Here is a 24,326-nt window from a genome sequence, read left to right on the forward strand (position 1 = left end):
AGAAATGCACAGCCTGATAAGCTCCAGTGTCCTGAGATGGCTCACCCTTGTTCTGGTAGATGATCCTCCTACTGGGCCTGCCTAAGGGGGGCTTATTCACAGAAGTAACAGGATGAATTCAAGGCCAGATTATGGCCAAACAGCTGTCAAGTTGAGCCAGGGCTCCTGACTCACTCACTCCAGGCAGAGGCCAAGCCCTTCAGAAAAATCTATTCCTTTGTCACATTGTGAGGAAGAGACTGGAGCCAGATGGCTGATTATCAAGGGTTTTGTGAGCTGCAAAACCCTTCAAGTGAGGGATGTGTCATGTCAGACTAGGTCACTAAGGATGAATATGTAAATAAATTAAAATAGTCAGAATGAGCTTTTAGTTTTGACTTTCATGTATGTGCCTCTCCTCCAGAAGCAGTTTAGGATGTGTCAAAAAAATCTTTACTATGAGCTCATGCCAAAGAAATGACAGCAGGACAAGTTGTAAGAACAACTTCTATGTGGATGGACCTAGAGATTATGACACTAAGTGAAGTAAATCAGACAGAGAAAGACAGATATCATATGCTATCAATTACATGTGGAATCTAAAAAAGAAGTAATACAAATGAACTTGTTTACAAGACAAACAGAATCACAGACATAGAAACAAACTTATGGTAACCAAAAGGAAAAGGAGGGGAGGGATAAATTAGGAGTTTGAGATTAAGAGATGCAGACTACCATATATAAAATAGATAGGCAACAAGGATTTACTGTATGGCACAGGGAACTACCCTTCATGTCTTGTAATAACCTATAATGGAAAAAATCTGAAACATATGTGTATATATACTTGCTTGCTTCTTGGAAGGAAAGCTATGACCAGCCTAGACAATATATTAAAAAGCAAAGACATCACTTTGCTGACAAAGGTCCATATAGCCAAGGCTGTAGTCTTTCCAGTAGTCATGTAAGGATGTGAGAGGTGGACCATAAAGAAGACCTAGCGCCAAAGAATTAATGCTTACAACTGTGGTGCTAGAGAAGACTTAAGAGTCCCTTGGACTGCAAGGAGATCCAACCAGTCCATCCTAAAGGAGATCAGCCCTGGGTGTTCATTGGAAGGCCTTATGTTGAAGCTGAAACTCCAATACTTTGGCTACCTAATGCGAAGAGCTGACTCATTTGAAAAGACCTGATGCTGGGAAAGACTGAGGGCAGGAGTAGAAGGGGACAACAGAGGATGAGATGGTTGGATGGCATCACTGACACAATGGACATGGGTTTGGGTGGACTCCGGGAGTTGGTGATGGACAAGGAGGCTTGGCATGCTGCGGTTCATGGGGTCGCAAAGAGTCAGACACGACTGAGCGACTGAACTGAACTGAAGCTCCAAATGGCTACCTGATGCAAAGAGCCGATTCATTGGAAAAGACCCTGATGCTGGGAAAGATTGAAGGCAGGAGAAGAGAGCAACAGAAGATGAGATGGTTGGATGGGATCACCAATTCAGTGGACATGAACTTGGGCAAACTCTGGGAGAGAGTGAGGGACAGGGAGGCCTGGCGTGCTGCAGTCCATGGGATCACAAAGAGTCAGACATGACTTAGCGACTGAATAACAACAGCAACATACATATACAGGTGCTGTATACCTGAAACTAATACAATATTGTAAATCAACTATGCTTCAATTAAAAAAAAAATTCCAGAAAGTTAAAAAAAAGAAAAAACAGCTTCCACAGTATTCCTAAGCTTCTGGCATCTCATTCCTTCCAGTGGACTCTGGGGCTAACTGGCTTAGATTCTGGAGGCATAGAGAAAACTTGGTCCCTCCATAGGACAAAGAGTAGCCTCGGGCACCTGAAATGACAAAAGTCTATGCCCTGCAGCAATATGGCTAGGATAAAGATGGAGTGTGGAGAAGGAAATGGCAACCCACTCCAGTGTTCTTGCCTGGAGAGTCCCAGGGACAGTGGAGCCTGGTGGGCTGCCGTCTATGGGGTCGCACAGAGTCAGACACGACTGAAGCGACGTGGCAGCAGCAGCAAAGATGGAGTGAATTCAATTACTGTAAGAACAATGTCATCCTTACCTCTTTTGTAAGGAGAGCTTTAACCTCAAGGCCAGCTTCCCAGTTGACCTTTCATCTCAGGCATGATTCTTTACTACCTGCCCTCCCGTTTTGACTCAATTCTGATATTTAACCTAGATAAGCTAGGTAGCAGGATCCTAAAGTGTTTCACAAGGAAGTTTGCTTGTTCTTCTCTTTTGCAAATACCGGCTCCATTCCCCATAATTAAAGCAATTTGGTGATTATTTGAAATAGATCTTCTAGGACATCAGAGGTGGCAAGAACCTTTCAGACTTCTCAAATGTTGTGTGAGAATGTGCTTTACATTCCAATGATCAGGACAGAATCCACCAGGTTATCTAAAGCCACATCTTCTATACTCTCTAGTAGAATGAAGTTTGACCCTCTAATGACTGGACTGAAGGCAGATAGGCAGACTGTAGAGCGGGTAGTGGATGCTGGATCAGACTTACGGGGATGCTAGGACAGAAGAGCTTCCTGGAAATTCCTTGTGTCTTCCTTCTCTTCCTCCCTCCTTTCTCTCTCCCCACCCCACTTTAACTATCTGTTGTTGTGTAAAAGATTTGAAATTCCAGTTTAAAATCCTGGCTTTACCTTTCCTTATTTGCTAGGGTCTTTCTTGCATGTGAGAAATGACCCTCACCTCACAGGTTAATTGTGAAGATTACAGGAGAGAATCTTTGGGAAGTTGAGCATAATATCCTGAGTAAACACTCAACACCTAGAGCTGCTCATCACTCACCTGTTCAGATGATGCTCAAAACCCTTTAATTTTGAAGAAAAATCCTCTCAATTAGCAGTAAGAGGTGATAAAAATTTAAGTTAGTATACTGAGTTTACACCAGTTTTGGATGAGAGTGGAGCTGTCTTAGAGATTTCTAACAGAAAAGGCTTTAGACAGTGAATCTAGATACCACACTTTATACTTTTGAAACCAAGTAACTCAGAATGGGACTCAAACCCAGCCAAAACCCAGATTGAGTTTGAACCCATGGTGTTTTAATTGAGATCACGCACCTGGTCCCAAGACTTAATGAGGCTCTGGTACTGCTGCTGCTGCTAAGTCGCTTCAGTTGTGTCCAACTCTGTGCGACCCCATAGATGGCAGCCCATAAGGCTCCCCTGTCCCTGGGATTCTCTAGGCAAGAACACTGGAGTGGGTTGCCATTTCCTTCTGCAATGCATGAAAGTGAAAAGTGAAAGTGAAGTTGCTCAGTCCTGTCCAACTCTTGGCGACCCCATGGACTGCAGCCTACCAGGCTCCTCCACCCAGGGGATTTTCCAGGCAAGAGTACTGGAGTGGGGTGCCATTGCCTTCTCCGTAATGAGGCTCAGGTTCTTTTTTTTTTTTTTAATCCTCTTCTTTTAAATTTATTTTTTTCTTTATGTTCTCTCTTTTTAAATTTTTTTTAAATTTATTTATTTTTTAATTTAAGGATAATTGCTTTACAGAATTTTATTTTCTGTCAAACCTCCACATGAATCAGCCATAGGTATACATATGAAAGTGAAAGTGAAGTCGCTCAGTTGTTTCCGACTCTTTGCGACCCCATGGACTGTAGCCTACCAGGCTCCTCCATCCGTGGGATTCTCCAGGCAAGAATACTGGAGTGGGTTGCCATTTCCTTCTCCAGGAGATCTTCCCAACACAGGGATCGAACCTGGGTCTCCCGCATTGCGGGCAGACGCTTTACCATCTGAGCCACCAGGGAAGCTCGGGTATACACATATCCCCTCCCTATCTCGTCGCAGAAAGAATTCAGTGAGAGACAAAGTGATAAGCAAGAAGTGGATGTATTTAGAGAGAAACAGACTTCGCAGACAGAATGTGGGCCAGCTCAGAAGGCAACCAACCCTGAAAGATTGGTTAGTTTTTATGGGCTGGGTAATTTCGTAGGCTAATGAGTGGGAGGATTATTCCAACTGTTTGGGGGAAGAGGCGGAGAGTTCCAGGAATTGAGCTACCAGCGACTTCTTGACCTTTGAACTGTCATGGCGCTAGTAGGTGTGTCACTTAGCTTACGCTGATGTATGACAATGAGCATATAATGAGGTTCAAGGTCCACTGGAGGGTGAATATTCTGCCATCTTGGACCTAGTTGGCTCCAGTCAGTTGTTGTTCTGTCCTATGGCTATGTCATTCTTTTAAAGGCTGTGCCCTGCCCCCTTCCTTCCAGTTTCACTTCCAGTTTTACCAAAGTTCTTCCAGTCACTCAGTTGAGGGAATGGGGAAAGAAGTCAGTCAACTGGGTCAGTTCTTTCTAAAGAATTCACTCAGTTGAGGGAATGGGAAGAGCATTGAGTCAGCTGGGTTAATTCTATCTAAAGAAATATTTAGGCCAGGGTTGTCTCCTTTGTTTTGTCATCTACATTTTTAAGAGATTATGATAGCATATTAATATAGCATTTTAAAATGTACTATAATTTTTGAAATGTGTGTTAGCTCATTAATAAATAGGAAATCAGAAAAGAAATAGAAGAAGGAATAAATGTTAAGGCAATAAACATTGCCAATATTTATTGAGCTCTTATCCTTGCCAAATACTGTTCTAAGTACTTTTCATGTGTGAATCTGCTCCATCTCACAACATTAGCAACATGACAACATTATGTCAGATACCCTTATGGTTTCTTTCCGCTGTTCAGGCAAGGAAACTGACATGCCCGAAGTCACAAAGTTAATAAATAGTAGGTATGGATTGAAGACCAGGCATTCCTGGCCCAGAGCACACACTCAGTTACCACACTACCTGCCTGGCCTTTTGTTACAGATAGTGACTAAACAGATGGAATAGTTAGTTATCTCAGGAGTATTTTATTCAACTTAAAAAGGCATCCTTTTGTAACCAACAGCCCTTAGATTTAGGTCTGTACTACATAGTGTGAAAAGAGGAGTTGGTAATTGTCTTGTTTATTCATAATCATTTAATTTTGAAGCTGACAATGATAGGGACCATCTAACCAACTATCTAATTTTACTGATAAATTAAGAGACTTGACTATAATCATACAGTTAATGGCATATCTGGGAATAAATTTTGGGTTTCCTAACTTCCTATTTTTTAGTTCAGGGCTCTTCTACTCTACTGTATTATTTCATTTTATTTTTGTACACTTTTATCAACCTCTCCCTATTTTTCCCACCCCACAGTCCCTGGCAACGACTTTCTACTCTCTGTAAATATGAACCTGACTTTCTTCTTCTTTTTTATTTTTTAACTTGTGTTTGTCTAACAAGCATAATGCCTTTAAGGTCCATCCATGTTGTAAATGTCAGGATTTCTTTCTTTCTTATGGCTGGTTAATACATATATTACATATTCTTTATCCATTCACCTATAGATAGACATTTAGGTTGTTTCTATAATGTTATTAATGCTACAGTGAACATGGGATTGCATATATCTCTTCAAGATCTTGTTTTCATTGCCTTTGGATATATGCCCAGAAGTGGAATTGCTGGATCATATGATAGTTCTATTTTTAATTTTTTGAGGAAGCTCCATACTGTTTTCCACAGTGGCTGCATCAATTTATCTTTCCCACCAACTATACTCAGTGGTTCCCTTTTCTCCACATCCTTGCCAACACTTATCTTTTGTGTTTTTGATGACAGCCATGCTGATGGATATAAGGTGATGGTTTCAAGTTGCATTTTTCTGATGATCAGTGATGGTGAACACCTTTTCATGTATTCAAATACCTTTTGAATATTTGTGTTTTTGTAAAAACATATTTAGATCTTATGCCCATTTTTAAATTGAATTGTTAGGGGGTTTTTTTTGCTATTGAATTGAGTTCCTTATGTATTCTGGATATTAACTTTTATCAGATACATGATTGGCAAATATTTTCTCCCATTCTTTAGGTTGCATTTTCATTTTGTTGACAGTTTTATTTGAAAAGAAGAAGTGTTTTACTCTGTACTGATTTTTGCTCCTATTGTGTTCGTTTTGGTGTCATATCCAGAAAATCATTGCCAAAACTGATGTCAAGGAACTTACCCTCTATGTTTTTGTTCTAGGAGTCATATGTTTCAGGTGTTAAATTCAAGTATTTAACCATTTTAAGTTGGTTTTTGTGTTGCTGTAAGATAGTAGTCCAGTTTCATTCTTTTGCATGTGGCTTGTCTGGTTTTCCCAGCACTAGTTATTGAAGATATTGTCCTTTCCATTGTAAATTCTTGGTTCCTTTGTCAAAAATTAAATGACCATGTATGCATAGGCTTATTTTTTGGGCTTTCTATTTTGTTCCATTGATCAATGTGTCAGTTTTTAATACCAATATCATACTCTTGATTACTGTGACCTTGTAGCTAGTTTTAAATCAGCACATAGGGTACTCCCAGCTTTGTCTTTTCACTCAAGATTGCTTTGGATCTTCTGGATCTTTTCTGGTTCCATACAAATTTCAGTATTGTGTATATGTGTGTGTGTGTGTGTGTGTGTGTGTGTGTTTAATTTTTGTGGAAAATGGCATTGGAATTTCAACAGGAATTGCACTGAATCTGTAGATTGCTTTCAGAAATATGGACAGCTTAACAATATTAATTCTTCCAATCCATGAGCATGAAATATATTTCCTTTTATTGTGTCTTTTTCAGATTCTTTCATTAATCTTTTATTGCTTTCATTGTACAGAGCTTTTACCTCCTTGGGAAATTTATCATAGATATTTTATTATTTTTTATGCAATTGAAAATGGGATTGTTTTCTTAATTTCTCTTTCTGATAGTCCCTTATTGGTATATAGAAATGCAACAGATTTTTATATATTGATTTTGCATCCTGAAACTACTAAATTTTTGTTCTAATGGTTTTTTGGTGGAGTCTTTAGGGTTTTCTATAAATAATGTCATTTACAATAGAGACAGTTTTACTTCTTTCTTTATGACTTGGATACTTTCTATATCTTTTTTCCTGCCAGTTTGCTCTGACTAGGATTTCTAGTATTTTGTTGAATGAAAGTGATGAGAGTGGGCATCCTTGTATTGTTCCTGATCTGAAAAGAAAAGCTTTCAGTTTACCATTGAGTATGATACTAACTGTGGGCATGTCATATATGGCAATTATTATATTGGAGTACATTCCTCTGTTGATATTCTGCTGCTGCAGCTGCTAAGTTGCTTCAGTCATGTCTGACTCTGTGCGACCCCACAGATGGCAGCCCACCGGGCTCCTCTGTCCGTAGGATTCTCCAGGCAAGAATACTGGAATGGGTTGCCATTTCCTTCTCCATTGTTGATATTCTACTATATTCTAAAAAATAACAACAGTGAAATCTCACTATGTGTTGTGTAAGCCATTGATTTATGTTTTCTTATTTAATCATCCCCCAAATTCTAGTAGTTTTGCATCCATTTATAGATGAGAAAACTTATATGACCAAGGTATATATGACCCTGGAGCCTCCCTGGTGGCTCAGATGGTACTGAATCTGCCTGCAATACAGGAGACCCAGGTTCAATCCCTGGGTCAGGAATATCCCCTGGAGAAGAAAATGGCAATCTACTCCAATATTCTTGCCTGGAGAATTCCACAGACAGAGGAGCCTGGCAGGTGACAGTCCATGGGATCACAAAGAGTTGAATACAACTGAGTGACTAACACTCATATATAACCCAAACCCATGCTATTAACCTTTACTTTAATAGCATTATACATTTATTAATTAATTTAAATAACTTGATGCCTGAATTACTTTTGTTTAGTTTTGCTTCAGGTTATTTGATGTAGCTTCTCTTCAATTCACTGGATAGTATCATATCTGTCTATAATACTAAGTTGAAAACATTGGTATTCTATGCTGCCTGTTGATCTTTCTTATTTGTATAAGAAAAAGGAATGAAGTAAAATGTTCCACAGGTCAAAAACTTTTTCTTATAAGTGAAAATCCTTTTGAAAAGTACTGGAATCTATTTTTAGTTTCATGATTCATTTCAAGAGCCTTTGTTATTTAGAAAGCAAATGTTAGGAGTGGAGATGAACGTCTTCTATGTGCAATAAAATCCAGCCCATTTCAGTGTGTTTTTCAAACACATGACTCTGGCCACTTTTCTGGAGGAAGAGGGAAATCTTTCAGTGTGTTCTGGTTTCTGTATGAAGAGAAATAAAATACCAGCGAGAATAAAAAGCAGTGTGAAAGTGTGGTAACTTTCAGGAATAATGCAGGCTTATTTGTTTTTTACTTTTGGTTTTGTATGTTGCTGTTGTTGCTCTTGTTGTTTTATGTTTCCTCCACTTCCACTCCCCAGTTTAATTCACTGCCCATCAAAGTGTCTATGATGTCGAGTATCAAAAAGTGCTTTAAAAAAAAAAAGTGCTTTCCATACACAACCCAGGAGAAAGGAATAGACTTATAGACTGATATTTTGAGGGTTAGTTAATGTTAAATTAAAATTAAATCACTGCTAATTGCTCAGTGATTAAAAAATAATGAAATCATTATATATGAAAATAATAATTTATATTAACAAGTTAATTTCAAAGTGCAAATAATCTGAATAACTGAAACTCTAAAGAGGAGATGCAGAAGGAACAAAACTACCTGAACATTTAGGCTAACTTGACATTGATAATTCCCTATTATTACTTGTGAAAAAACCATGCCCACAAAAATCAACAGTCACTTATTTTCAGAAGTCCATAGGTATTAGGTGTTCTCTGGGCCGGTTACACTTGTTTGACTAAAGCCCATGTTGATTTAATATTCATGACATTTCATGCTCTGAGTAGTTTCACTGCCCACAAATTTAGGATAATGTATTAAATAAATTACATATTATAAAATACTTTAAGCCTTATTGCAAATCACCCATTATCCTCAAGTCAACACGCACTACATATCTTCACATCCATTATACAAACTGTTAATTTTTCAAAGGACTTGAGACAAATTTAAGTACATTTGGAAAAAAAGAAAAAATTTTGCCAGTCCATTTTGAACATGTACCTCTTAGAAATTAGGAACATCCTTCTATCGGTTAACTGAAAACAAACTACAACAGCAAAACACCTGTGTGAGTCACACAACCAAATTCTGTGATGTGTGATTCAACTCTGTGACCACCAGCCTGGATTTATAATTGTTTCCTTAGCATGTAGACAGCTTTTTAAACACCTAAGGGATAATTTGAATTTAAAACTACATTCCCCTTTTATAATGGCTATTAATGCAATTCCTGAGCATAATAAATTTGCTTAATTTTAGGATTTGAAGATCTCTCCAGAAGAACTATAATCTATCCTCTTAAACTTCAGAAATGGCTCTTTAAGTCTGAAGGAGACTTTATAAGCCTATTGGTCTATTCCCATAACAAACTGTGGAAGGTTTTTCAAAAAGGCTGCAATAGTATGCCCCAGTCAGCATGCCCTACTGCAGTGTGCCCCTTATCTTGTGTCTATGCTGGTTTATGATTTACTGGTAACCAATCGAACACAGCAAAAGTGTTGCATGTGACTTTCATGGTTGTCAAAAAGCCAGTGCAGCTTTCACCTTGCACACTAGAAAGCTTACCTTTGGAACCTCCAGTTGCCATACAAAATTTTCAGCTATTGTGAGATAGAAGCCCTAGCAACGTGAAGAGACCACAGGCAGGTGCTCCAGTCTACCGCCCAGTTGAGATGCCAGTCAATAGCCAACATTAACAACCATACATGTGAGATCCACAATGTCCAGTGAGTATAAACTACATATAAAATTTTAAGTTTTCTATTCAGATCAGATCAGATCAGTCGCTCAGTTGTGTCCAACTCTTGCGACCCCATGAATCGCAGCACGCCAGGCCTCCCTGTCCATCACCAACTCCCAGAGTTCACTCAGACTCACGTCCATCAAGTCAGTGATGCCATCCAGCCATCTCAGCCTCTGTCGTCCCCTTCTCCTCCTGCCGCCAATCCCTCCCAGCATCAGGGTCTTTTCCAACGAGTCAACTCTTTGCATGAGGTGGCCAAAGTACTGGAGTTTCAGCTTTAGCATCATTCCTTCCAAAGAAATCCCAGGGCTGATCTCCTTCAGAATGGACTGGTTGGATCTCCTTGCAGTCCAAGGGATTCTCAGAGTCTTCTCCAACACTACAGTTCAAAAGCATCAATTCTTCGGCACGCAGCCTTCTTCACAGTCCAACTCTCACATCCATACATGACCACAGGAAAAACCATAGCCTTGACTAGATGAACCTTTGTTGGCAAACTAATGTCCCTGCTTTTGAATATGCTATCTAGATTGGTCATAACTTTCCTTCCAAGGAGTAAGCGTCTTTTAATTTCATGGCTGCAGTCACCATCTGCACTGATTTTGGAGCCCAGAAAAATAAAGTCTGACACTGTTTCCACTGTTTCCCTATCTATTTCCCATGAGGTGGTGGGACCAGATGCCATGATCTTCGTTTTCTGAATGTTGAGCTTTAAGCCAACTTTTTCACTCTCCACTTTCACTTTCATCAAGAGGCTTTTGAGTTCCTCTTCACTTTCTGCCATAAGGGTGGTGTTATCTGCATATCTGGGGTTATTGATATTTCTCCCGGCAATCTTGATTTCAGCTTGTGTTTCTTCCAATCCAGCGTTTCTCATAATGTACTCTGCATATAAGTTAAATAAACAGGGTGACAATATACAGCCTTGACGAACTCCTTTCCCTATTTGGAACCAGTCTGTTGTTCCATGTCCAGTTCTAACTGTTGCTTCCTGACCTGCATACAAATTTCTCAAGCAGCAGATCAGGTGGTCTGGTATTCCCATCTCTTTCGGAATTTTCCACAGTTTACTGTGATCCACACAGTCAAAGGCTTTGGCATAGTCAATAAAGCAGAAATAGATGTTTTTCTGGAACTCTCTTGCTTTTTCCATGATCCAGCAGATGTTGGCAATTTGATCTCTGGTTCCTCTGCCTTTTCTAAAACCAGCTCGAACATCAGGAAGTTCATGGTTCACATATTGCTGAAGCCTGGCTTGGAGAATTTGGAGCATTACTTTACTAGTGTGTGAGATGAGTGCAATTGTGCGGTAGTTTGAGCATTCTTTGGCATTGCCTTTCTTTGGGATTGGAATGAAAACTGACCTTTTCCAGTCCTGTGGCCACTGCTGAGTTTTCCAAATTTGCTGACATATTGAGTGCAGCACTTTCACAGCATCATCTTTCAGGATTTGAAATAGCTCAACTGGAATTCCATTACCTCCACTAGTTTTGTTCGTAGTGATGCTTTCTAAGGCCCACTTGACTTCACATTCCAGGATGTCTGGCTCTAGGTCAGTGATCACACCATCATGATTATCTGGGTCATGAAGATCTTTTTTGTACAGTTCTTCTGTGTATTCTTGCCATCTCTTCTTAATATCTTCTGCTTCTGTTAGGTCCATACCATTTCTGTCCTTTATCGAGCTCATCTTTGCATGAAATATTCCTTTGGTATCTCTGATTTTTTTGAATAGATCCCTAGTCTTTCCCATTCTGTTGTTTTCCTCTATTTCTTTGCATTGATCACTGAAGAAGGCTTTCTTATTTCTTCTCACTATTCTTTGAAACTCTGCATTCAGATGCTTATATCTTTCCTTTTCTCCTTTGCCTTTTGCTTCTCTTCTTTTCACAGCTATTTGTAAGGCCTTCCCAAACAGCCATTTTGCTTTTTTGAATTTCTTTTCTATGGGAATGGTCTTGATCCCTGTCTCCTGTACAATGTCACGAACCGCATTCCATAGTTCATCAGGCACTCTGTCTAACAGATCTAGGCCCTTAAATCTATTTCTCACTTCCACTGTATAATCATAAGGGATTTGATTTACGTCATACCTGAATGGTCTAGTGGTTTCCCTACTTTCTTCAATTTAAGTCTGAATTTGGCAATAAGGAGTTCATGGTCTGAGCCACAGTCAACTCCTGGTCTTGTTTTTGCTGACTGTATAGAGCTTCTTCATCTTTGGCTGCAAATAATATAATCAATCTGATTTCGGTGTTGACCATCTGGTGATGTCCATGTATTAGCCACATTTTAAAAATTAAAAAGAAACAAGCAACACTCATATAGTTAATATATTTTATTTCACCCAGTATCCAAATATTATTTCTATATGTAATCAAGATACACCTTATTAATGACAGTTTTAGTTCTTTATATTCATACTAAGTCTTCGGAATAGTGTGTGTATGTATGCTCTGTGTGTGTGTGTGTGTGTGCGCGTGCATGTTTTACTTAGAACACAATTCATTTCAGACTAGATGTATTTCAAGTAGTTGATACCCACATGGGGCGAGTGCCTCCTATACTGGACAGCACAGTTGTAGATGACTCAAGCCTTCATTTGTCTTGTTTGCCCCACCTTCTCCCCACAGCTGTGGAGTCTTCCCAGCTGAGCACTAGACAATGTGGAGGCCTCTCCATAGGCCTGATTCACGTGATATATATTTCAAGCAGCTCAGTTTGTGGGTAATAAGGAAACACTGATAGTGAAGCATAGGTACCATTAGAAATGTAGGTTATGAAAATAGATGGTTTTTTGACCTCATTTCAAGCTTAATTATTTTAGAGAAAGGTAAAACCATAGAATCTTAGAGGCCTGGAAAAATCACTTAAAGAGCATTTATTTGAACCTCCTCCCCAGTGCCAAAATCATGATTATATCATCCACAGCGATAGGTCTACTCAGGTTTGCTTGATTATTTACAAGTTACACCTCACAAGGAAATGTACTGAATTTCTGAGCAACTTTAAGTTTTAAAAAATTTTTCTTTACTATATTAATTGATTAGCTCTAGTAATTTTCTGGTATACTAAAGTTACAGGATATGAAATCAACACACAGAAATCCCTTGCATTCCTATACACTAATAATAGGAAAATAGAAAGAGGAATTAAGGAAACAATCCCATTCACAATTGCAATGAAAAGAATAAAATACTTAGGAATATATCTACCTAAAGAAACTAAAGACCTATATATAGAAAACTATAAAACACTGGTGAAAGAAATCAAAGAGGACACTAATAGATGGAGAAATACACCATGTTCATGGATCGGAAGAATCAATATAGTGAAAATAAGTATACTACCCAAAGCAATATATAGATTCAATTCAATCCCTATCAAGCTACCAATGGTATTTTTCAGAGACCTAGAACAAATAATTTCACAATTTGTATGGAAATACAAAAAAACCTCGAATAGCCAAGTCAATCTTGAGAAAAAAGAATGGAACTGGAGGAATCAACCTTCCTGACTTCAGGCTCTACTAGAGCCACAGTCATCAAGACAGTATGGTACTGGCACAAAGACAGAAATATAGATCAATGGAACAAAATAGAAAGCCCAGAGATAAACCCACACACCTATGGACACCTTATCTTTGACAAAGGAGGCAAGAATATACAATGGAGAAAAGACAATCTCTTTAACAAGTGGTGCTGGGAAAACTGGTCAACCACTTGTAAAATAATGAAACTGGAACACTTTCTAACACCATACACAAAAATAAACTCAAAATGGATTAAAGATCTAAACATAAGACCAGAAACTATAAAACTCCTAGAGGAGAACATAGGCAAAACACTCTCCGACATACATCACAGCAGAATCCTCTATGACCCACATCCCAGAATATTGGAAATAAAAACAAAAATAAACAAATGGGATCTAATTAAAATTAAAAGCTTATGCACAACAAAAGAAACTACAAGCAAGGTGAAAAGACAGCCTTCAGAATGGGAGAAAATAATAGCAAATGAAGCAACTGACAAACTAATCTCAAAAATATACAAGCAACTCCTACAGCTCAATTCCAGAAAAATAAACAACCCAATTAAAAAATGGGCCAAAGAACTAAACAGACATTTCTCCAAAGAAGACATACAGATGGCTAACAAACACATGAAAAGATGCTCAACATCACTCATTATCAGAGAAATGCAAATCAAAACCACAATGAGGTACCATTTCAAACCAGTCAAAATGGCTGCAATCCAAAAGTCTACAAGCAATAAATGCTGGAGAGGATGTGGAGAAAAGGGGACCCTCTTACACTGTTGGTGGGAATGCAAACTAGTACAGCCACTATGGAGAACAGTGTAGAGATTCCATAAAAAACTGGAAATAGAACTGCCATACAACTCAGCAATCCCACTGCTGGGTATACACACTGAGGAAACCAGAAGGGAAAGAGACACATGTACCCTAATGTTCATCGCAGCACTGTTTATAATAGCCAGGACATGGAAGCAACCTAGATGTCCATCAGCAGATGAATGGATAAGAAAGCAGTGGTACATATACACAATGGAGTATTACTCAGCCATTAAAAAGAATACATTTGAATCAGTTCTAATGAGGTGGATGAAACTGGAGCCTATTATACAGAGTGAAGTAAGCCAGAAAGAAAAACACCAATACAGTATACTAATGCATATATATGGAATTTAGAAAGATGGTAACGATAACCCTGTATGCGAGACAGCAAAAGAGACACAGATGTATAGAACAGTCTTTTGGACTCTGTGGGCGAGGGAGTGGGGAGATGACTTGGGAGAATGGCATTGAAACATGTATAATATCATATAAGAAACGAATCACCAGTCCAGGTATTGATGCAGGATACAGGATGCTTGGGGCTGGTGCACTGGGATGACCAAGAGGGATGGTATGGGGAGGGAGGTTGGAAGGGGGTTCAGGATTGGGAACACGTGTACACCCGTGGCAGATTCATGTTGATGTATGGCAAAACCAATACAATATTGTAAAGTAGTTAGCCTCTAATTAAAATAAATAAATTAAAAATTTTTTTTAATTTTTTATTTAAATCAAATTGAAAAAATGATCTCAATAATGTCTCTTCAGCAGTTCTATTCTGGCCTCTAGAGCAACACAGCTAATCCCTCTGATGTAGCAGCCACTCAGAGCTTTGGAGACAGTTTTTTGAATTTGCACTTTCCCTTCCATTATCACTCCACCACCACCACCAATATTCCTTTTTCCAGGCAGAACATCTCAAATTCAACTACTCTTTGTAAGGCAGAGTTTTCAGAATTTTAACTACTAGAACAAATTGCTGGCAGCTCTCTCTTTTATGACTCTTTATACATCTCAAACCTTACCATACAATACTCAGAAACAAATGTGTGTTCCAGATATGGCCTGACCAATACAGTTCAAAAGGTTTGTTAGTCTTTCCTGTATGATGTATTTCCATAAAGGCAAGTTAAAATTGCTACTCACCAAAGATATTTTGATGGAGACAAGACTTCCTCTATCTGAACACACATAGTCCCTTAGCTGCAAAAGCACTTTAATACATCCTAGGAGGAGCCCAAAACTTAAAATAAGAAGTCCTGATCTTGAGTTCATTCAGCAAATGACTAGATGTATGACTTTGGGCAAGTTGTTTGTTTGTACTGTCTGTATCACGGTTATACTGTCTTATTCATTAAAAAGTGATAATATATGGACATGGCATCTTGAGGTAGGCATTAAATGGAATAAGTATGTGTAAATGATTGCAGTCTGTAAAAATCTGTACAAACATAAGGCCCTTTTATTATTAATATCAACCTAAGAATAGGACTTGATGCTTGTTTCCATTAAACTTTATCTTCCTAGTTTTGGCTCACCATCACTGCTCTTAAACAACTTTCTTTAAAACCTTATTCAATCTGATTTAGTAATTCAATAACATTTACAAAGCATTTGCTCTGTGTAAGACTTAGCATTATCAGTTGTCTTCGATGCCTTCGAAATTTTATGAAGTTTTCAAAATCCCTAGGTCATCCGTCAGCTGCCCACAGGCGTGTCAGAGTCTTTTATCCAAAAAGAGTGATTTGATTTAAGACTTTTAAGATTTAAGACTTAAGATTCTGTTCTTTGCACCTGCTGATCCGGAACCCTGGGTCAGGCTGCCTAGAACTGTGACATTAGGGACAGGTAGACCCAGCTTCACTTTGGAAGCTGTTGCGAGGCCACCTACATAGTTTCCTGCTTCCTTCCAAAGCTCCAGAAGTCAGAGTGAGCCAAAAACACCTGGTGGAATAGAAGAGCCTTTTTAATTAGTGGAGATAATAGGCCAAGAGACTCTGGGACTCAGACTGGTGCAGGACAGTAAGCAACTAGGCATCAAGAACTTAATCATGGAGGGGGCTCCACTCCTTTGCAAGGTTTATAGTGGCACCAGACAAGGAACAAGCTGTAACATTTGGACTTATGCCAGCCCACAGTATACCCCCACAGAGAAAATGACCAAGAGAGAAGCACATTTTTCATTCTCTTCTTTCTGCTTCATTTGTTTTATATCTCATACAATAACATTTATATAAAGTAAATCAACTTTAAATTCACTATAAGTGGTGTGGCAGAGAATGGCAAGGTATTTTTCAGCTATGATATGATGTAGGTAGATTACTGATTTCCCCTTGTCAGTGTATCATGGATACTTGGAGGGACTCATGGGTTAGCCAGTGTGACACACTCATTTTACAGGAGAGGAACTGGCCTGCACTGGGTTGTCTGAGGCTCAGCAAATTAGCAGCAGCACAGATTACAATTTCCACTCTAATGAATTTCATCTCTGCCCCACTGATTAAGCAGTTAAATAGTTAAGCAACTAAGATGCTCACACACACATACACACACGCGCACACATACACATTCATGCATACACAGATTAAGTTGGAGTGACCTTCACTTTTAATCTGATTCATAGCAGTTTCTCTTCATAAATGGGAACTGGATGAACCAGTTTTGTACTTCTGGGTTTTTGATTGTTGGGTTGTTTTTTTTTTTTGGTTTGTTTTTTTAAAAAGCTGCAATGAAAGGACTGAAATTATTTAATGAATCCACTGTCATTCGGGCTTCCCTGGTGGCTCAGACAGTAAAGAATCTGCCTGTAGTGCAAGAGACATGGGTTCAATCCCTGGGTCAGGAAGATCCCCTGGAGAAGGGAATGACAACCCACTCCAGTACCCTTGTCTGAAGAATTCCATGGACAGAGGAGACTGGCGGGCTACAGTCCATGGGATCCCAAAGAGTCAGACACAACTGAAGCAACTAACACTTTCACTTTTCACTCACAGTCATTATGCAGACCCAGTCTTAGATTAGGGAGTATCCTAAAACCCTATCAACATCTGCAGAAATATGGGATCTTGTATGAGTCTTTTCTAAATGTGAACTTGAAAACAGAGTCAACAAAGAAGAACAAGACTTAGTCATGGAAGTTTGTACCGAAGAGGTGGATCTTAAAGCGGGTAGGAGTAATGCTTTGTTCTAAAGAAACGAAGGTTCCAGAGGAAATAAACAACCTAAAAATATAGAAGAGGAAGCAGCAAGCGGTGTGATGGAGTAGCAGGCAAATAGACGTGCCTGGAGTAGGGGGTATGGATGTATGGAAAACTAGTAGAGTAGGAGGTATTAAAAAAGTGCAATATCTTGACACTGTCTGAATACAGTAATGTGAACAAGCCATTCTGCTGCTTGTTGCACAAGCCAATAATTTCAGGGTGGAAGCAACTGGAGGGGGGGCACTTTATAGTATCTTGGAAGGCAGGTTTCAAAGTTAAATGCACATCTCCCAAATATGGAGTTGATTAGGACTAATGAACAACTGACCAGTTCTGTTGCACAAAATGAGGGTGAAAGTATTCATACTTTACTGGTTTTCATCCAAATCATTTTGAAAATCAAAGCAAGTACTTAATTTGAATTACCTCGTCAGGAATGATATTTGCTGTGCATTTATTAGCGTTTCACAGTCTAGCAAGGACATGCACAGATCTGTTTGAATTGACTCTCTCAACAACACTGAGTTAAGCTGTTATTACTCATATCTCACAGATGGAGGAAGCTGAGTCTTGAGAAGTTCAGTGAATTGCCTGAGGCCACTCAGCCTTTAGGTTGGTGCTGGAACTCAAACCTCTCTTCCGAATCCAGATCAAGGTCTCTTTCCACTGAACCATTGCAAGGAATAATAATATGCATCTCTGTGGGTCCATCACCTATGGAATAGTCTTTCTTTCAAGAGAGATTTCTGTTTAGGTGTTAGAGATCTTCCCTGACCACTTTACAGAGTGAAGTATTAGACCAGAACCTTCTCTGGAGGACAATTTTTTTTTTTTTTTGGCTACACTGTGCAACATGTGGGATCTTAGTTCTCCAACCAGGGATTGAACCCTTGTCACCTGTATTGAAGGCATGGAGTCTTAACCACTGAACCACCAGGGAAGTCCCTCTGAAGGACAATTTTTAATGTTCTTAACTGTCTGACTTTCTTGTGGGGGAAAGTCAACCATAAACATCAAGACAATGGATCACGTGATTGCAGTTTCTGTATATGAAAATTTGGAATTTCTATGATTCTCTAAGTGGATTGAAAATGGAAACTTGAAGCATTGGTTTAATGAGACACACAGAGATTTTCACCTTCATATTTTCTGGGGAAGATGAGTTATGGAGGCAGCAAAATATTTGTATTTATTTTTTAATTGGCTTTGCTAGAATAATTAACCCCATATTTGCATTTAATCTCTAGAAATTATTCTGTTGCCTATATTTTTATGGTTTTATATTTTCTGAGGCAGAGATCTTATTAAAATATTCACTGCTACTTTATATTTAATTCAAAGAATCAGAACTGAGTATACAGAAACCTTAGCAGGAAAAGAAAATGGCCATTTTTTCACTCCTTTTAAAGCACCAATAAATTTTATGATTGGCAGTGTAAGGAAAAGTCTGTTAATGATGACGCTAACAGACTTGGAATATTGCCATTTTGATTGACACCACTACTAGACAGACGTAAGTGGTATTTAGTCAGTGCCAGAAATTTCAATTCTCAGGTTGAATTTGGAAATAAAAATCCAAAAAGTCTGTTTACTTTTATTTTCTTAATTCTCAGGCTGATATTTAAAAAATGTTGAAAGACAAATCAGATAGCTTCACTTAGAGAAATATGAGACCCCAAGGACAAAACTTTGACACATACATAGCTTAGCTATTTAAGGTCTATAACATCCTGCATTTGGAGAGCATATTTTAATTTACAAATATCACTTTGATACTTGCAGCAACCTTAAGGGGTTTGCAGACAGCACATGCTAGCATTCCCAGTTTAAAGCTGAGAGAGATGAAGGTCAGAGGGTCTGAACAATTTGCCAAAAGACAGACAGCTAATTAGAAGGAGATATGAGTCTCTAAAATCCTACTCTGTGTTATTTCTACTATTTGGGTTGAGCCATTTTAAAGTTGCTCTTTCCAGAACATTTTTGTCCAGTCCAAAGGGCAGATTTGTATGGTCTCTCAAGTGTGCTTCCTGCAGTGAATATTAGTTTGCCGGTGGTTTTGTTATTGAGGTGCTGGGGGAAATGGAGTTGAAAAAAATAGTTTGAATTTTGTATAGTTGCTAATTAGTTTGGGAATATTGGGCAACTATGTAACTTAATAAACTTATAAAGCAGTAATTCAGTTAATTGTTCATGATAATTTTTTAAACTAAGAACTATTTCCGTAAGAAAAGACTGGATGTTTACCTACTATATGTGAGCTGAGTTTTGTGCTATGCTATGCTTAGTCACCCAGTCGTGTCCGACTCCTTGTGACCCCATGGACTGTAGCCTAGTCCGTGGGGATTCTCCAGGCAAGAATACTGGAGTGGGTAGCCTATCCCTTCCCTAGGGATAGGCTACCAATTCTCCGGGAGAACTTACTGACCCAGGAATTGAACTGGGGTCTCCTGAATTGCAGGCAGATTCTTTACCAGCTGAGCTACCCAGGAAGCACCCCCATGCTGGGTTTCAGCTATGCAATAATAGAAAGAGGAGTGTTTTCATGAAGGTTCAACCCCAAGCAGATATGACAACCCTTTTCTGACCCACCCATTCCCGACCATGCCCAGCTATCCATCCTTGAGTATCAATAGGTCTATATTACTTTAGAAAATATCAGAGAAACAATTAGTTTGTCACTTTTAAATAGAGTCGATCTGAAATGTGACTGTGAAGGAGTATAAGCACGTCTTTTGTGGCCAAACTTCACTATCAAAGCAGTTAAAGGTATGCTAGAAAATTCCAAAACTTACACACCTATCTGGTTTTTAAAAAATAAGAGTAAAGGAAGATACCTCATCCCTGCCATCAGCAAACTGTGTTACCAAATGAAATACTTCATCCAGATACCCTTTTGGCCCTCTGATCTTTCTGAAGACAGCTTACTTATTTTTATATCCAAGATCCTACGTCCTTCTGGACTCTCTCTCTGATTTATTTAAAAAAAAAAAATTCAGTGGCAATCAGAATGGAAAGTCAATAACTCAAACTTAATGGAATTGAGAAGGGGAATGTGGCAACAGTTGCAGCCTAGGAAATTGTCCCCATTCAGTCAGGAAGCAGAGAGCTTTTGACCTAAAGGGGCTGCTTGCTCCTAATGAGGTGAGAGAGATGCTGTTGTGCTACTTTGCTTGTGACTCTGCTGGAGCCATGCCGTAGTCCAGCTGCCATCTCCGCCTGCAGAGAGCAGCTTAAATGAAGCACTCTGGCCCACGAGGAGAGGCAGAGGAGCCATCCCTCTTTAATCAATTATTTAGTTGTGTCATGCTCCCAGGCCAGCAGGATCCACATACTCTGTACTCTCTTAATGCCAGAAAGATATCTTTATTCACAAACAACATGTTCCAGGAAGCTGTACACACCTGCCATCAATAAAAGCACCACTCAGTACCTCGGAAGCTAGTGACTCAATGGTGTTTGTTCTGTTTCTTTCATTGCCATTTATGGAGGACCATTGTACAAAGAAAATTAAAGCCTGGAAAAGCAAGACAGTTCTGCCAATACTGCACTGATAAAATAGCACTACTTATTCCTATTTGCTTCCCAGTTCACCTAGAGTTCTTAACTGTTTTGTCTCAATGGAAACTCTGATTTGATGTTTCGGGGGGACAAAGTGTACCTCATGGCCAGAGCAGGCAGAACAGTGCTCAGGGTTAAAACCAAGCACTTTGGAGTAGAATACCTGAGTCTGAACCATCCTACTCCATAACTTTACTAACCATGTAATCTTAGGCAAGTTCCCTAACTTCTGTTTCTCAACAGAAGTTGAGAAATTCTTCTGTTCCTGTCTATAAATAGGGATGATGATAGTATCTACTTAATAGGTGTTGTATGAGGAGTGAGTAGATTACTACAGTATAAGCTCTTAAAATAGTACATGGGAAGTGCTGAAAGAGACTTGTTGCTGTCGTAAGTTCAGGTGCCCAGCCATCCCAGTGATAAGATATTCTTATCCAGAGAGGGAACATCTCTGTGTATCCACATTGCCTCTCATAATGACGCCACAGAGATTATAAATCAAAGGTCACCTCTGCTCCTCATTGAGAGTGTAGGCAGCCCAGGGAGCTGAGTAGAGCTCTGTTAGGGAATGGAAAACACTCAGATTTCAGTTCATGTTTGCTGCAAACTTGCTGTGAACTCAAGCAGGTTACTTTAAATTTTTTCCCAGCTTCTCAAACTGTAAAAGTAGGGGAATTTTTCCAAGCCCATCCAGATAATTATTTGACCTTTGGGAGGTAAAGGGAAAACCTGGATCTTTGGGAAGACTGGAAATTTATTCTATGATCACTTGTATCCCACATACATTTGAGGGTGCTGGCTGGAAAGGAAAAGTGAAGTCGCTCAGTCGTGTCCAACTCTTTGCAACCCTGTGGACTGTAGCCCACCAGGCTTATCCGTCCATGGGATTCTCCAGGCAAGAATACTGGAGTGGGTTGCCATTTCCTTCTCCAGGGGATCTTCCCGACCCAGGATTGAACCCAGGTCTCCCGTATTGCAGGCAGACGCTTTAACCTCTGAGCCACCAGGAAAGATGGTCATATATAGGACAGACAGGATTGGTGCCCTCTGGGACTTTACATTCATGGAGAAGAGACTCCATCATTCAAGAATAAGCTGATAGATAAAAAAGAAAATCTCAGGCTAATAAATGCTATCAGTCAGGAGATTAACACAGGGAGGAGGGATTAGGAGATAGGGTTACTTTAGTTCAGGATTAGTCAGGAAAGTTGTCTTCCAGATGTAGTTTAAGTTGAGAGCTGAAGGGCAAGAAGTCAGCCATGTGAAGAGTAGGCCAGGAGCATTCCTAGCAGAGGGATATGATGATACGTGTCATGTGTTCAGTCATGTCTGACTCTTTGAGACCCTGCAGACTGTAACCCCCCAGGCTCCTCTGTCCATGGGGTTTTCCAGGCAAGAGTACTGGAGTGGTTTGCCATTCCCTTCTCTAGAGGATCTTAGCAGAAGAAACAGTGATTCAAGTCCTAAGGTAGGAGCTAGTCTGGAATATTTGGAAATAAGAGGAAGACAAAGAACATGGGAAAGAGTGGAAAGAGATGAGGCCCAGAGGCAGGGACCCTCCTGTAATGCTCATAGCCCTGAGTAGGAGTTAAGTTTGTATTCTAAATGTGATGGGAACCCCTGGATAGTTTTAAACAAGGAAGATTAATGAATTAACCTGATGCGTGGTTTATAGAGTCTATTTTAAAATGAGGACTGGCTTTAGAAACTTCACTGAAGGAGGAAGTTATTATTTTCTGACAATAGGGATGAATGATAGTTGAGTGGTTCTGAGTTCTTGTCTCAATTTAGTGCTCAATCAAGAGGGCATTTAGGCAAGTCATAGAATTTATAATTGCTTCCTTTAACAATAGAAAAAATAATCAAAATATTTTCTCACCCTAAATTTGGAGATGTGACAAGCAGAACTGAGATTACAGCTGTGAAAACCCTTTGGGTTGCTCTAAGGATAATGTGTCTTACACATTTCCTATTCAATGTTTTAAAATGTTCCATATTCCTATGGGAAATAGTGGGATGGGGGGCAGGAGGCAAGGAAGGGACAGAGAGTGGATATCTGCAGTAGCAGATAATTAAAAATATAGTCTTAGGAGCTAGACCACCAAGTCCGTATCTGCCATCTGGAGAAAGTTTTTTAATCCCTCTGTGACAGGAATAATAGCAGTGATAATATGTAACTGACAGAGTTTGTAATTATTAAGTTAAATAATGCCCATATTAAGTGCTTAGAATAGCACCTTGTACTTATTAAGTAACCAGTTAGTAACCACTGCCTCTCTGGACTTTCCATCCTTCCCACCCTATTCCTATTTGGGGGACCCTCACTCCTAGCACTGTATTTATGGATACCATCATCCACTGTGTTAGCTGAGGACAGTTTTCTCCCTTTCTCCTCTCTGACAGCCAATGTGACCTAATCTGAACCAATCAGAGTCAACCCAGGACAAAGATGATGGGGTTACTAGATCTTATTCGTGTTCAGGCAGCTGTTGCTGAATGAGAGATTTTGAACTCTCCCGCATCATTACCACCCCAACTCCTGCCTCCATGGGCTTAGTTCCTGTCTATATTTTTCAAGTTTAGTCCTCCAGCCTCCAGTGGACACTGTGAACCTCTAATAACCCACCAATTCATTCTCCTTGGCTTTAGATAGCCAGGGTTAATTTTATTTAATTGCAGATAAGCCATTCCTAATGGGCTTCCCTGGTGGCTCAGCTGGTAAAAAGAATCCACCTGCCATGTGGGAGACCTGGTTTGATCCCTAGGTGGGGAACATGCCTTGGTGAAGGGAACAGCTACCCCTGCCAGTATTCTGGCATGGAGAATTCCATGGACTGTATAGGCCTTGGGGTTGCAAAGAGTCAGACACGACTGAGCAACTTTTACTTTCATTCCTAATGAGTACAGGCTAGAACCGTCCTCTGGCTCTTCCACCAGACCCTTCCTCTTGTCCCCTGGATTACGTCTCCTGACATGGTTGGGTTGATGGATGACAGCTAGTGAGACTACCAGAGCTGCCCAGAAGGCTGTGGAGTAGAAAGTCTTCTTTCACTGAGGACACTTTCACTAAATCCCTACTTCTCCAAGAAGCAGAGAGACAGATCTCTGCCACCCCTCCCATATCCCTACCACAAATAGTTGTCAAGGAAAGCAAGGACCACACTTTGTTTTGCATCAGCATTATTAGAGTTAGAGAGCATGCATGCTCAGTCATGTCCAACTCTTTTACTACCTTTTGGACTGTAGCCTGCCTGGTTCCTCTATCCATGGTATTCTCCAGGCAAGAATACCAGAGTGGGTTGCCATTTCCTCCTCCAGGGGATCTTCCCAACCCAGGAATTGAACCTGCGTCTCCTGCATCTCCTGCATTGGCAGGCAAATTCTTACCGCTGCCCCACCTGGGAAGCCCCAATTACACACATGTTTCTCCTCTGGATCATTGGCATCCC

At 39.7% G+C, this 24,326-nt stretch overlaps 1 long non-coding RNA gene across 1 annotated transcript in view; it reads left to right on the forward strand.

The window, feature by feature from the left end:
* The window catches only part of LOC105004203, a 64,767-nt gene that overhangs the window by 26,954 nt on the left and 13,487 nt on the right, over positions 1-24,326 (forward strand). The gene's annotated exons all lie outside the window — the stretch shown is intronic.

Source organism: Bison bison, unplaced genomic scaffold (genome assembly GCF_000754665.1).
Source record: "Bison bison bison isolate TAMUID 2011002044 unplaced genomic scaffold, Bison_UMD1.0 scf7180017864473, whole genome shotgun sequence".
Classification (NCBI taxonomy): domain Eukaryota; kingdom Metazoa; phylum Chordata; class Mammalia; order Artiodactyla; family Bovidae; genus Bison; species Bison bison.